This window comes from Perissodus microlepis, chromosome 2, assembly GCF_051167445.1.
Source record: "Perissodus microlepis isolate ML-2025 ecotype Zambia chromosome 2, ASM5116744v1, whole genome shotgun sequence".
Taxonomy (NCBI): Eukaryota; Metazoa; Chordata; class Actinopteri; order Cichliformes; family Cichlidae; genus Perissodus; species Perissodus microlepis.
Window position 1 is genome coordinate 27,740,920 of NC_140462.1, and position 13,571 is coordinate 27,754,490.

Sequence of the window (13,571 nt, forward strand, 5' to 3'; positions counted from 1 at the left end):
CATGGGTGATGTGACCTAACAACACAGGATCAGTTGACTGTTAGTTGTAATCAGTGGTGCATCACAGACAGACTTAACTATGAGAAGTTATTTGCTAAAATGATGTTTCAGTGTTGTTTAGTGTTGTCCATTTAACTCTTTTAATATTCATGACATAAAAACTATATACATATATGTATATATTTAAACCATTTAAATATATATATATATATATATATATATATACGTGTTAATCAAAAAGGGGCTTCTCCCTCACCTCCCACTGGCCTCCGACATGTTGACAGTTGTGGTATATTTGTATACAGCAGCAGTTTCCTTCTTCCCCCTTTCAGATGCACACATGCTGATAACAGAGATCACACACCTACTCTCGCTGCCTGCAAACCTTCAAGTATCCTTATTGCGTAAAGACAAAATCACCTTGCGTGTGTCTTGTTGATGGTTAAATTAGCGGCATAGGAATTTCCTTACATGTGGCTCACTCAAAATAGTTGCTTTGTTTTATCACCTCACACTGATAATTATAGGTTTTTGTACTGTCTCTTAATTGTTTATCTAAAGAAAAAGCATGGTGTCATACAATGACAAGAAGACACATCAGAGCATTTGGCCTCATCTTCAACAAAAGGAAGTGTATTCAGCAACTGTTGATTAGATTTTAATTTGTTTGTACATTAGTTAAAGTTTAACATCCTTGATTAACAGCCTGCAAGTCAGTAATGGAAATAAGAAAAGTGTTGTCCTGACCTAGTGCCCTGAAGTTCATATCTGAAATAACTATTTCCTATCTACATTTGATTTGAGCCTTTTCTGTGCTATTATATTTTGTTTGAGTCATTCCTATTAGTACTAAAGAATTAAATCGCTACCTCAGGTATGACAAAATTACAGTATATTTATAAATAAGTCGCAATTCGTACAGACGAAAGTATGTACACAGTGTCATTTCCCTTTTTGTTCAGCAGAGTACACTAATACAAGTAGAACAGAGTTTGCTTTCTTTTTCCTTGTAGGGTCAAGGTGATATATATATCCTGAGCATAACACACTGTGGTTCTGTTAGGCACTACAGCTTATAGCTAAAGGGAAACTGAACTGCTTATCTTAAACAGATGTAGTTTGACATTTATGCTTGCTTGCTTCATTGATTGATATGTATTTCATGTAGGTTCGTATCAATCCACAACTAGCATCCAGTAAGAACAGCTTACCTGGAAACAGGGCAGGTACATACATTGCTCCATAGTAAGGTGACAAAACCTGCCTGCCAATGTTTCAGTAAACACTGAACTGCTTCTTCTAATTATAACATCTATAGCATGTATCAGGGCTGCTGCATACCCATTTGCATATCTTTCTTTGCCCACTTGGTGATCACACCTCAGTGGCAAAGTATAGTAAGTGCAGTGGGTGTAGGTGCCTATGGTTGACATTCCTTGTTTGCAGGTAACAGAAATGAAACTTTTGGTATGATAAGGGTCAGTATTAAAGGCTTCTGATGTCAGTATTTTCACTTTTCCCTTTGATGTATAAAGTACCCTCAACGGGGACAATGATTAGCAATTACGAGAGCATAAAAGTAAAATGGAACAAGCAGCCCACAGGCAACAAGCAGTGAAGGTCACCACAGGAACAAATATGGTTTGCCACCTCCGCAGACTGTAGGGACAATCTTAAAATTACTTCTCTAATCAGTCACACTTGAAAAGAGACAGGGTGCAGTCTGAAATGAGTTTGCATGCTCCATCCCCCTGTTCCCATAAGCAACTAAGATAAAGGAAAAAGATGAGTCACTCAGGCCTTAACCACAGGTTTTCCTATTAATGAAGCTGGGAGAGCGGTTGTTTTTGCTTTGTTTTTCTCATTTTGGAGACAGATTTCTTCCGATTTACATACATGTTGAAAAGTGCGTATTTAGAAGACAATCACTTTATAGCATCTGCCGTTTCCTAATTCATTTTAAATACTAAACCTATTTCTAGATTTGTAACAAAGCAAAGGGAAGATATTTAAATAAGTAGGTTGAATGGGTCAGGAAATAGTAACAGCATAAGCTTTTCATGTTTCCCCTGCACTATCCTTGTTCAGTAGAGAAACATGTAAATGATAGAAACAAAAATAGTGGGAGAAAAGGTTAAAAAGTAAATGTATCTATTGCGGGACTGTTTGTTGAGCGCGGAAAAATCACTACAGCTTCGATCGGAAATGAAACCATCAACAGTGGAAATATTTGGTGTTATTAATAACTTCATGCACGTCTGCACCCTCTTACCAGTTTGGAAAAGCTAAACCCCAACAGAAAGCCAATAAAGGTGGTGGAATTTCCCCCGCTGTGTGAGATTTTCAGGACACCACTACTGCTATCAAGTCTTTATCTTTTTTACATTCAACTTTTGCAAAAGACATAAAAAATAAATAAACACCAGACTACAGTAGGGCATTGCGCAAGAAGTCATGACAAACATGATCTGATGTAATTTGTAGGTAGACCACAAACACTTGCACATGCAGGGGGAATATGCAAATCAATCTTCCATCATTGGTCTTATTTTTGCTTCCACCCACATGCAGCGATGATCAGTATCACCAGTAGTTCTTCTAAACTGACCTTTAACACTGTTTGACTGTCTTAGGTCACTATGTATATATATATATATATATATATATATATATATATATATATATATATATATATATATAGTACAATGTGTCAAATACAGATTTCTGTGTTTGGATTCTGAAAGCAGCCTGTCTGCATAGTTCACAGTAAAAACTAGCATGTAACAGTAGAGGGCAGTGTAAGAATGGAGATAAAAACAAAGCATATGTGGCAAGCTGAAGGTTACACAGAAATCATTCTTTCTTGTCCAAAAAGACTTTGTAGTTTAATTTTAGATAAGATAATCATCAATCATTGATCATCCGCTGGGTTTTGGAAAAAAATATCTAGTTATTAGTTAGACAGTAGCAGATGATTCAGGTTTAAACTAGCTCTGTTCATTATTGCTTCATTACAGATAATTAAAGGCAAACTCTGGAAAAATGCGGGAAAAAAACCATACATTTAGTTAGGGTAGGAGAAAATCAAATGTATTGTGCCCCCCCAAAAATTGAGAAAATATAGTACAGTATGCTTTTTTTTTAAACTTTCAAAAGTGTGTCCGTTATCTATAATATGTAAATAAATAAATTTAAACATTTATTGCCATTTTCAATGTTAGTTTTGATAACATTATTATATAGACTTGGAAGGTCATGCTTTATAAAGAGAAATTGGTAAAAATTTCCAGCACTCAGGTCTTAAATATATGACATAAACACAGGTTCATATCTTTATGTGTATGACATACACATAATGGGTCACAGAGAGCTGCACTAACTGCTTTACTGGACAGAGTGTCCTCAGACCATCAGAAACCAGAGCCTAGTGCCCCATGGCTAACGCATGTTTGCTCTGACAGCACCCTACCATTGATAAATAACAGCAGCTCTTCTTTAGCCTGCTGGTGTAGTCGCATTCAGCTGGAGCTCTCCAATGCGTCTCCACAGCCAAGATTGAATCTTCCCCATTCATTAGACTAAGTGGATGAGGCTCTCTAATAGGGGCTCCCTTCCCCTCAATAATTGCCGTTGATTGGCGTAAATTAGACCCTAGTTGCCAGACGAGTGATTCTCGACGACGATAATCCGATTCCCAACTCAAACTAATAGGATTTTAACTCTGGCTTTGGCCTAATGTCCGTCTGCAAACCCTGGCTATGGCCCTATGCCCCATCTAGTCGACGTCCTCTGGATCATATCTGGACCAGGCCAAGCTGAGTTGTAGTGGTGTATGGATTCTGCGGGTTGGGTTGGGGGTCGGGTCATTTGTGTTCGCTGCGCCATGCTCTCAGTTACTCATTCCCTGCATGACATTCTTGGCATCAATTGGTCATTCATGTGTGTCACTTACATCATCTAGGGAACATGCGTGTGAATGAGAGTGGAGTCTGCTGAAGAAGAAGGCGGCTGTTGAGTGTCTTGAGCTGGTTATACCTCTAGTGCAGGCCTGGATTCTGTATGACGAAACCAGTGAACTCTAATTTTTGCGAGACAGCATGAATAGAATTCACAGCATAGACTTCACTGCCAGGCGCCTATGTTTTATTTAAAATGCAGTGATCTGCCATTGCTGGATATGTGGTAGATATCGATGACTGGTACTATTTGGCTCCACACTGGTTCATCACAATAAAAAAAGCTACTCTACAATAAATTACCAACAATAAAATGTTACAACATCTTCAGGAAACACAGTAAATTAAATATTTATGTTCAAAACCACTTACATGATTCATACAAGTCAGAAGAATAGGCTACAGTATGCGAAGACATTTTCTGAATTGTGAGTTACCAGTGCTGATACCACTTTACTGAACAAAGAGATATTCACCATTTAAGAACTGTGAATAGAAACTAATGTGCTCCTTTCTAGCTTCAATGCTTCCAGTGCTCTGTTATGGAATTAAAAAGATGTAGAAACACCACCCAATCTTTATATCTAGCTTCAATTACCAGTCTGGCACCTTTTTATGCGCCTTGTGTACAGCATGAAGTCTATAAGTGGAACACACTGAATTTTCTTTTGTCATTCAGTTGATAAGGGGACGGTGCTACTACTAAGGCCTGAGGTCTAATGAATCTCCACTCCATTACCGCTGAATCGGACAGATTGCTCTCCCGGAGAAATGAATTGAGTTTTTTGTATTTGTGAGATCATTCTCCCTCCATTAACTGCTCTTTATCCCGTCTCTTCATCACAGGCAAATCAGGTTAGGCAGCCATGATTAGCTGGGGTGGCCTCCCTTTTTAAAAGGTAATTGGGTTTGGCGGCTCAGCTGATAGTGCCATTAGGACCAATAAAGGCTGGGCTTGGCTCATCGAGTGAAACAGATTCTTCAGCAGCAGATGGCAGACGGAGGGAGAGGGCTCTGATGCATTGAGCCCGAAAACAAAGTTTGTGTAACCAAAGGAGTTTGGGGGCATCCTCCCTGTGCATATACCCCCACCACTCCCGCCCCCCCTCCCCCAGCCAGTTTAATATTTTTTGTCTTTTTTTGTAGTGTCAATAAGATATTTTGAAAGGGGGCAAGTAATAGTTTTTAATGTGCTTAACACTGATTACAAAATGATATGGCCATTAGACTGTGATTTTCTAAAATTGAGATAATTAATCACTCGTGCAGAAATGTTTTAATGGACGACTCAGGGCTATGATGCCACCAAGGACCGAAGAATGCTTCTGGGAAATCAGCTTCCCTCGCAACAGCGTTGCTTAATACCTTGTTGTTGTTAAAGTCTGTAGACCGTGGATTTTCAGTTCTATTCCACCTTTTATTCTCAGAGTTTGCACCTGAACTTGTTGATATGTGATAATATTAATCAGCAGCTGGAGAATGAAGACACACAATGCAACGAACAATCGATCTCCTTCAGCTGTATCACCTCCTGTCATCTGGACTAAAGGAAAGGTGAACTTGCCAATTCCGAGAAGTCCCGCAAAGCCCCAGATAACCTTACTGCATCTGGGGCTTTGTCCTATAGGAAAAGGTGCATTAGTGGTGACAGGAAAGCCGATGGGGACTGGTGCTGATGGGAGATTTAGACGGCTGGAGGTGGGCTTGTGTATTATGTGGCCGGGCATTGCTGTGACTGTCTCCCTCTTATCTCTTCCACAGAGGAGGTCCGATCCCCACAGCTCCTCTTATCTGCGAGTGAGGGTTTTGTTTTTTTTCCCCCTTTCCTTCCCGTAATTGCCCTAAGTTAGTGAACTGTTGCGCTGGTAATATGAAAGGTGACTCTTTAACCTTTTTTTTTTCATGTCAACCAATTGGAAAGTTCATGTAAAGAAAGACTAGGAGCAGGAGTAGTATCGTCTTAAAATTATTTGTGGGAATTGACTTCAAGACGTACTGCATTCATAATGTGATAAACCAAATTTTGTATTATTTTTTTTTTACGCCAAATCAAATAAACCCGGTCAATGATGTGACATTGCTTATTTTACTTTGTTAATATGTTTTCAGAACCCTTTGTCAGTAAAACATTTTGACTGTACAGAGAAAAGAAAACTGTAGAAAGGAAGTGGAAATGCTGTGATGCATTTTGCTTCTGTAAAGCCTGCATACACACAGTGATGTCTTGCTGAAGTACAACCAGAGGGCTGTGGTACATTTTCACCTGTTTGACAGAAAGCTCTTTTGACTACAGAGAAGAGTAAAATGAGCAAATATATTGGAAATGGAACGACCCATTTGTTTTCTGTAAATCTGCTTCTGTGCCTGCATACACTTAGTGATGTATTGCTGAAGTATAACCAGAGGATTGTGGTACATTTTCACCTGAGAGCTGCACATTTCCAGGCCTCCTAAATAAAACATTGTGTCACCAGGCGCCGGTAAGTGTCCCTCAAAGAGCAGAGGGAGGAAGGGCAGGGTAAAAAGCGTCCAGGTTAAGTTGTTTGAAAGGCCCCGGGTATTAAGAGGCATTTTACACTTAAGAAGTTGGTTTCGCTGGGTTTTCTGTTTCCCCTCTTATTGATTGATGCTCAACTATCAATGCATAATAGAAAAGCACTCAGAGCAAATGCAGGGTTATGGCCTTGGGAAGGAGTCGGCAGACGAGACTGCAGCACCCCCCCACTCCAATGCCATTATTGGCCCATAAAGGATCCCTCGGGAAGGCCACGGTGTTCAGATCAGCACACACCAAATACCCAATTAAAAAAGGCTTTAAATTCCCTCCTCTTTCCTGGGCAAAAATCAATCTGAATTCAATCTATTCGGCTAGGATTCCGACAGAGCAGGTAATTGCCCATAATCGGTCAGCTAGGTGACAACAGCTTAAAGGAGAGACACTAATACAATCAGGTATTTGCTTTCAACGCCCGTCCTGGGCCCAGCCTTTGCCTGTCGAAAAACAGGTAGAGTGCAGTCTATGTAGCCGTCAGACAAAGGCGTATATAAAATTACACAAGTCTTCTATTGTCGGGTGCTCGACAGCTGATAAAGAGATCCTGTAAAGTACTAGAGGAATGATACTTACTAAATGACCCATCATAAAGCTGCAACAAATGTATTCAGCCATCATCTTCAAAAATAGCTTGTCAAGGAACTTGAATGAAGCAGTGCTCATATTCTTCTATAAAAGGTTCGCGTTGTCAACATATATTATTAGCATAATTTTACACACAATACTCGCAATCATGTCAGGGTAACTTCAGTGAAATCCTACACTCCTTGTAAAGACCTGGCTTACTTAATGGTAGCATTAGATCAGCAGGATACTTAATGGTAGTATATTACTGTACACAACCCCACCCCACTGGCTGGATGTTTTTCCATCGCCTAATGCATACGCTCTTGTGCTGCCCTAATGTTTTTTGGTTTTTTTTGCTCTAAAGCTGCTCTCTGGAAAAAAGATTTGCCATCTTTTAGTTGGCCAACACCTTCTGTATGTTAATTAATTACACATAAGACAACTCAAAATTGCTCCTGAGCAGAAGTGAGAAACATTTTAATGTTTTTTTTTAATCATGTTGCCATTTAACACATTATCAAGGCCAAGTATCAGCATTAGAAAGCGCTGCTGTGAGAATTGGGACAAAATAGTGAGCAGAAAACTGGTATTTGTTTTTTTTAAAGAAAGATATGTCTGGCCTGCTGGCTTTAACTCTAGTTTGCTCGACTGGTAATATGATGTCCAGGGGTCAGCGGGGGTCAAAGGGTCAGCAGCAGAAGGCTACAATTAATGGATCTCTCAATAAAACGGGAGCTAATATTACCAACCCTCTCTCCCACAGCCTGATTCAGCAAAGTGAAGAGGGAATTCCTCGTAGCAGAGAGCGCAGGGCAAACAGCTTGGCTCTTGAAATTACTTTCTGTAATGGGTCCAGTCTTTGAAAGTGGAAGCGCACTTTTAATTGACCAATCAAAAGGAAACAAAGCAGCCAATCTTCAGACATGAAGCAGAAAGCCAATCGAATTTGTTTCATTTCCTGCTAGATCCATCGCAGTTTAAGACTGTTAGGCAGTACATCAGTGCAGTTGATTATGAATATATCAAATAGCCAGCTGCATTGAGAGCTTTTGACTTTCTGCATTAATAGGCACGCTGAAAAATCAATTTCTTCTCCTAAAGTATGGTATTATCCCACTGTTAAGGAATGAAAAATAGGGAACTGAATTATTAAAACCTAATTTAGTGATGCCTCTGGTCTTGTGTTTCATTTTGATTTGGAAATGCAGTTTCCAGCTTCTCCAAAATAAGAACACACTTAATCATAATGGTGACATTTTTACTGTTAAGGTATGAAAAACGCTGCATGGTTATTTGTTAGTTTTATAAATGCACAGATAATGTGTGACAAACCTCTTTTAAAGTAAGGCGCAATGTTTGTTAGATGAGTAAAAAAGTAAAAAGAACAAAAAAGAAACATAGAATATAGTATGAGAAAAAAAAAACAAGTAAGTATCTGTCTTCATGATCCTATACAGCTGTTCTCAGTGCCTTAAATATGAGTGACTCTGAATGGCATCACTGAATGTGCTCAGCATGATTCGTCCATTAGGTGGCGTGTGATGCTCTCAGTTGCCATCCACACTGACATCCTGTTTCAAACAGAGAGTGCAAAGATCCCACTCAACATGAATGGCACGTACCTTATATTATGTCACAAAAAATTGCATTTTGTGAACGGGACATTTCAGATAGCCACTGACTGACATATTAAGAGCCTTCACCAAAGTAAAATAATTAAAAAAAAAAAACAACAACCCTATCCATTTACATTTTTACTATAAAGTTGCTAAAGTAACATCAGCAGGTATTAGAAACAAAAGTTTTCATTAATATTAAAGCATTATTTCAATGTTGCAGGAGACTGTGGTTACACAGTTAAATATAGTAGTTCAGAAACTTCTTGAAGAGCCTAATAACATTTCTGTGTTAAATTTGTCATATTAGTCCATTTCAAATGGCCAATGCAGTGGCGAAACATTTCTTGGGCAACATTACTCACAATCTTAGCAAGCACAACGTGTCAAAAAAAATATGCTACGATTAAAAATGAATTAGTAAAATAAACAAAAAAACAAACTAAAATTATCCTTCAAATTACATAAGCAAAAGCATTTCTCTTTAAGACATTATTCCTTTACACAGTGCAGTGAAAAGGAATTTTTCCAAGTGAAATACATGTAAAAGATGTAAGTCTGGAAGAATGTAATACAAGAGCTTAGCTACCTTCGATCTCTATAAAGGAATTTGCAAAATGAGGAATTGCATGTATTGTTTGTTAGTATTGAAGGCAAATCTTGAGGTAGAGAATTTTGCCATCAGGTACCAGTTCAATGCAGAGCCTAGCTGTGAAACCCAATGTTGCTTCATATGGTAATTGGAGGTTTTAATGCATTTCTCTGCAGTCGAATCCAAATCTGATTCAACTCACGACAGGAGTAGAACTTTTAAAGTTTGTTGCATGTTTAATACATTAGTAGTAAACATAATAGCTGTAAGCAAACAACAACATCATGCACATTTCCACACTGTATCAGAGCAACTTTGAAGCTCACAATGTGTTGCTTTCACACACTCAGGCGCTGCGAGCTCAGCTTGTATTTGATTTCACAGAGAGGTGGTAAACATGCCGGCCTTTTCCACATCTCTGTTGTTCTGACACGCTCAGCTGAGACAGAGCAGCTCTAAAGTGTCAGCTTGAGGATGTGGGCACTGCAGGTCAGCTTTCACACACACAAACTTACACTTCTCACATTTCAGCCCACAGTATGGGTAGATGTGACTCCAAGTGTCCCATTGCCTGCTGCCAAAAGACAGGATGACATACTGTATGGGAATGGTTTCTCAAAAAAGTGATACTTTTAGGAAATGTACTGTGATTGTACTGTACTAGATGTATTATGTTTAAATGATTAGTGTAATTAGGTTCTAGCAAAAGCATGGCTGCAATACAATTTCCCATCCCATAAAAATGTTTTTTTTTTCACCACACCTATGTTCTCGAAGCACATTTCTGCCTAAAACCCTATTTTGAATCGAGCATACCTTCCAAAATATGTGATTTAAGTATGAAAAGAGAAATTGATAGGACAATAACCGTACACTCTCTTAGGGCTTATCATTCAAAAACATGTTTCCTTTGTCTGGTGAAATAATATATGGCTATTAGAACTGATGAATCCCAGGAGATGGCTTTTATTAACTCCATGTCATGTTGAAAGGTGTGATGGCACCAGCATTTTCCGAGCGGGACGCTGCAGCTGCTGAGGCACCGGGGTTTTTCATGTCCTCACCCTGGGAGCTAAACTAGGCCCTGAGGATGTGAACGGGACAGAGTTCCCATTTCCCCCACCCTCCCTGTCGCTGCCTTTCTTCTATACAGCCCTGTCAAGCCTGAAGGCCACCCTGTTGTCACAAAGTAAATCAATGCTCCCGCCCTGCAGTCTGATGCCTCCTCACCGCTTGCCCATCAAGAGAAGTTGTCCACACATTGATATTCCCCCTCCTCGTCTTCTCCGGGTCTTTATTATTTTAATTAATCAGGATCGCTGCACCTGTCTGTCAATGCTGCGGGTCGCCATACCATGCAAAAAGGAAAAGTAATTAAAGTGGCTGGCAAGGCATGCTGGGGGTTTGGTTTGGGGCAGAGATGGTGGTGCAACATTGACAAGATGAATCGGATACAGATGCCAGAGCTTTCATTAAATCTGCTCTCCTCCTTTCTCTCTCTCAACACCTGAAGCCCTCTTTGTACTCGCTAGGCAGTGGCCAGGTAGGGAAAGAGTTAATAAAGCAGCGGCTGTGTTGTTTCTAATTGTGTGGATGAATAAATGATTGCTTGAGGACAGCGTGAATACTCATGTGAAAGAGGCCCCGATAATTGTATCCACACAAATATCTGATATCTTTCAGATATGTAATACCTACCAGAAGCACAGGCTTTTGACACTTCAGAACTGTATGTTACTTACTGTTGTCAGTGTCATATTTTCATGTTAAATCTGCTTTGATTTAACATGAAGAATTATATTACCTGTGCTGCAAGAAAACCTTATTTTACAAAGAAATGAAAGGAAGTAAAGGGCATTTAGACAAGTCGCAATGGTGATCAAACTCCTGATTCAAGTTTCACAGCATGTGACTCCTTTAATTTGTGGATTCTGTGTGCATTACAGCAAAATCCTACCAGTTATGAAACACTACAGCCCGAGAACATTTAGCCTCTGGGTACACTTAAATGATTGTGGGCAACTTGGAATAAAAACACATTTTTTTCCCCAAGATACAGGTTACTTTTGTCAGGAGCTTGGCTACAGATGAGAATAAAAAAGCCATCCAACCCGCAATCAATATCCTGGTAGATTTTTGCCAGCACATTGGCCATTTTTCGACAGAATTTCTACTGACTTTTTGCAGTCATTTCCATCAACTCCAATATATCTATAATCTATATTGTTAGTACCATTTATGGGCACTTCTGTTATACATGAAGAATGTGAAGCATAATTAAAAAAACAAAAACCAAAAAACCCAACTGTATAAGGACCTGTAAAAAAATTGATACAGTAAATTCATATTAACTTATATTTTTTAATATTACTACTATTTCATTAGTAGTAGTATTGATAGTAGTCATTTTTGTTAGTAGTTAGTGTGGAGGGCAAATTTTAGTTACAGTAAATAACATTTTAGGAAATGGCAAATGTTTTCAATGTTACACTACACAATTTAAAGAAAAGGATGTAGTGATCTGAAAAGTAGCTTTTATGACACTTGCGAGAACCACTTGCTGTAACAAATCTGTGAATATCACATCAGAGAGTTACGGATGTGATGAACTGTAGCTGTAGCTAGAACTAAAGGTATTAAAAAAATATATAAATTGTGGTTTAAAGACTGAGTCCAGCATGAAGAGAAAGGTGTTTTGAGGACCTTGTGTCAGATCATTGACTGGTGCCCTAATAACTGCCCTAATAATGTCATTCTTACTGCCTTCATTAATCTGAAGCCTCATAAGGCCTTTGCCTCCCTTCTTGCTTCACAGCTCCTTGTTCTCCTTTTGAAATCATTGCCTATGACTTGATTGCGCTCATGCATCGGTCACCTGGTGCAATCACATCTTAAGTCATATCTGTGTTAGCTTTATGGCTCCGTGTTTCAATAACCTCCTGCTTGTAAGCACCTTCAGCATGACACAGAGGAAAAGAAACGTCTTTGTCGTGCGTATTAACATCGCCTTGTGGGGGCAACTTAGTGTCAATAAAGCCTGCTGCTGGCAAGGCGACGGCGGGCAGGAATGGACAATCAGAGTGTCTGCAGGAGATCTGCAGGGATACATAACACGGCGGGGGCTCAGGGAGGCACCGAATCTAAGTGGGGACTTGGGGTCTTCCACAGCATTCCGGATAATGATCTGCATTATGAAGCATCAGAGCACTTTACGAGAGTCCCTGAGAGGGTAGTGGTGGGCGCTGTTCTTGAGCTCAGTCAAAACGAGACGTGACGCCACATAACCTGCAGAAGGAGGACCCAGCTGAGACGTTCCATTTGGAACCGTAAGTCAAAGCCTACCGCAGCCTCCCCTCCACTTCCCTCCCTTTGCTCACCCCTAGTTAGTGTCATCTTCACTGAAACAGGAGCAAAGTGCATTAAAAGGGGAGATGGGAATAGACCAGGGGGAGGGTTTCGGGGGAAATGTGATTATCATCAGAAAAATGCAATGAGACCAAGAGTGTTTAATGCACAAATGCACAAAAAGTGATATTTTATTACAGCTTGAAGGCTTTCAAAAATTACTGGAAAAGGCAGGAAAATGTGTCTGAGATGGAAACTCTGAAATGCCTGTTTAACAGGACGTAATCGGTTTAACCCTGGAGTGTCCTGTCCTTTTCACGTGAAGATATGTTTCTCTGACCCCTGATTTGATTAAGTAAAACTTCATTTTGGGGGGAAAAACCACTTTGTTGCTATTATGGGTGCATTTTCAAGATGGATGAGCACAAAAAAAGTCGACTGCAGAAGACATCATTTTTTGATGTCCCTCTCAGCTGGTTTACTTGACTGACGCTCTATATGTGTGTGTGTGTGTGTGTGTGTGTGTGTGCATGTCTCGCTTTAAAGGAGGGAGTCTCAGTTTCCCATTATACATAAAACTGCAATATGAGATAAAAGTGTTTAGGATGACCACGAGTTACATTGACCTAAACTGTAGAACATTTCCTGATTTCATTTTACTCTCACCCACTTCAGAAATTATGGATAAAATAACACCTCTTATGCCCTTCTTTCCAAATGCCATTAATAACTAAAATCTTTATTCAGCTTTTATGCCTTTGTTTTATTACAATTTATTATATTATGTTCTTAAGAACCAAAACACACCCCGATTGACGAAAATTAATGAGTTCTGTGAAATATGGTGCCAATATCTCTGAAATATGCTGGTACTAAAACTATTGTTTTTTTTTTATGTCTTATTACTTTTTATAAGCTTAAATGACAAACACAAATAGAGA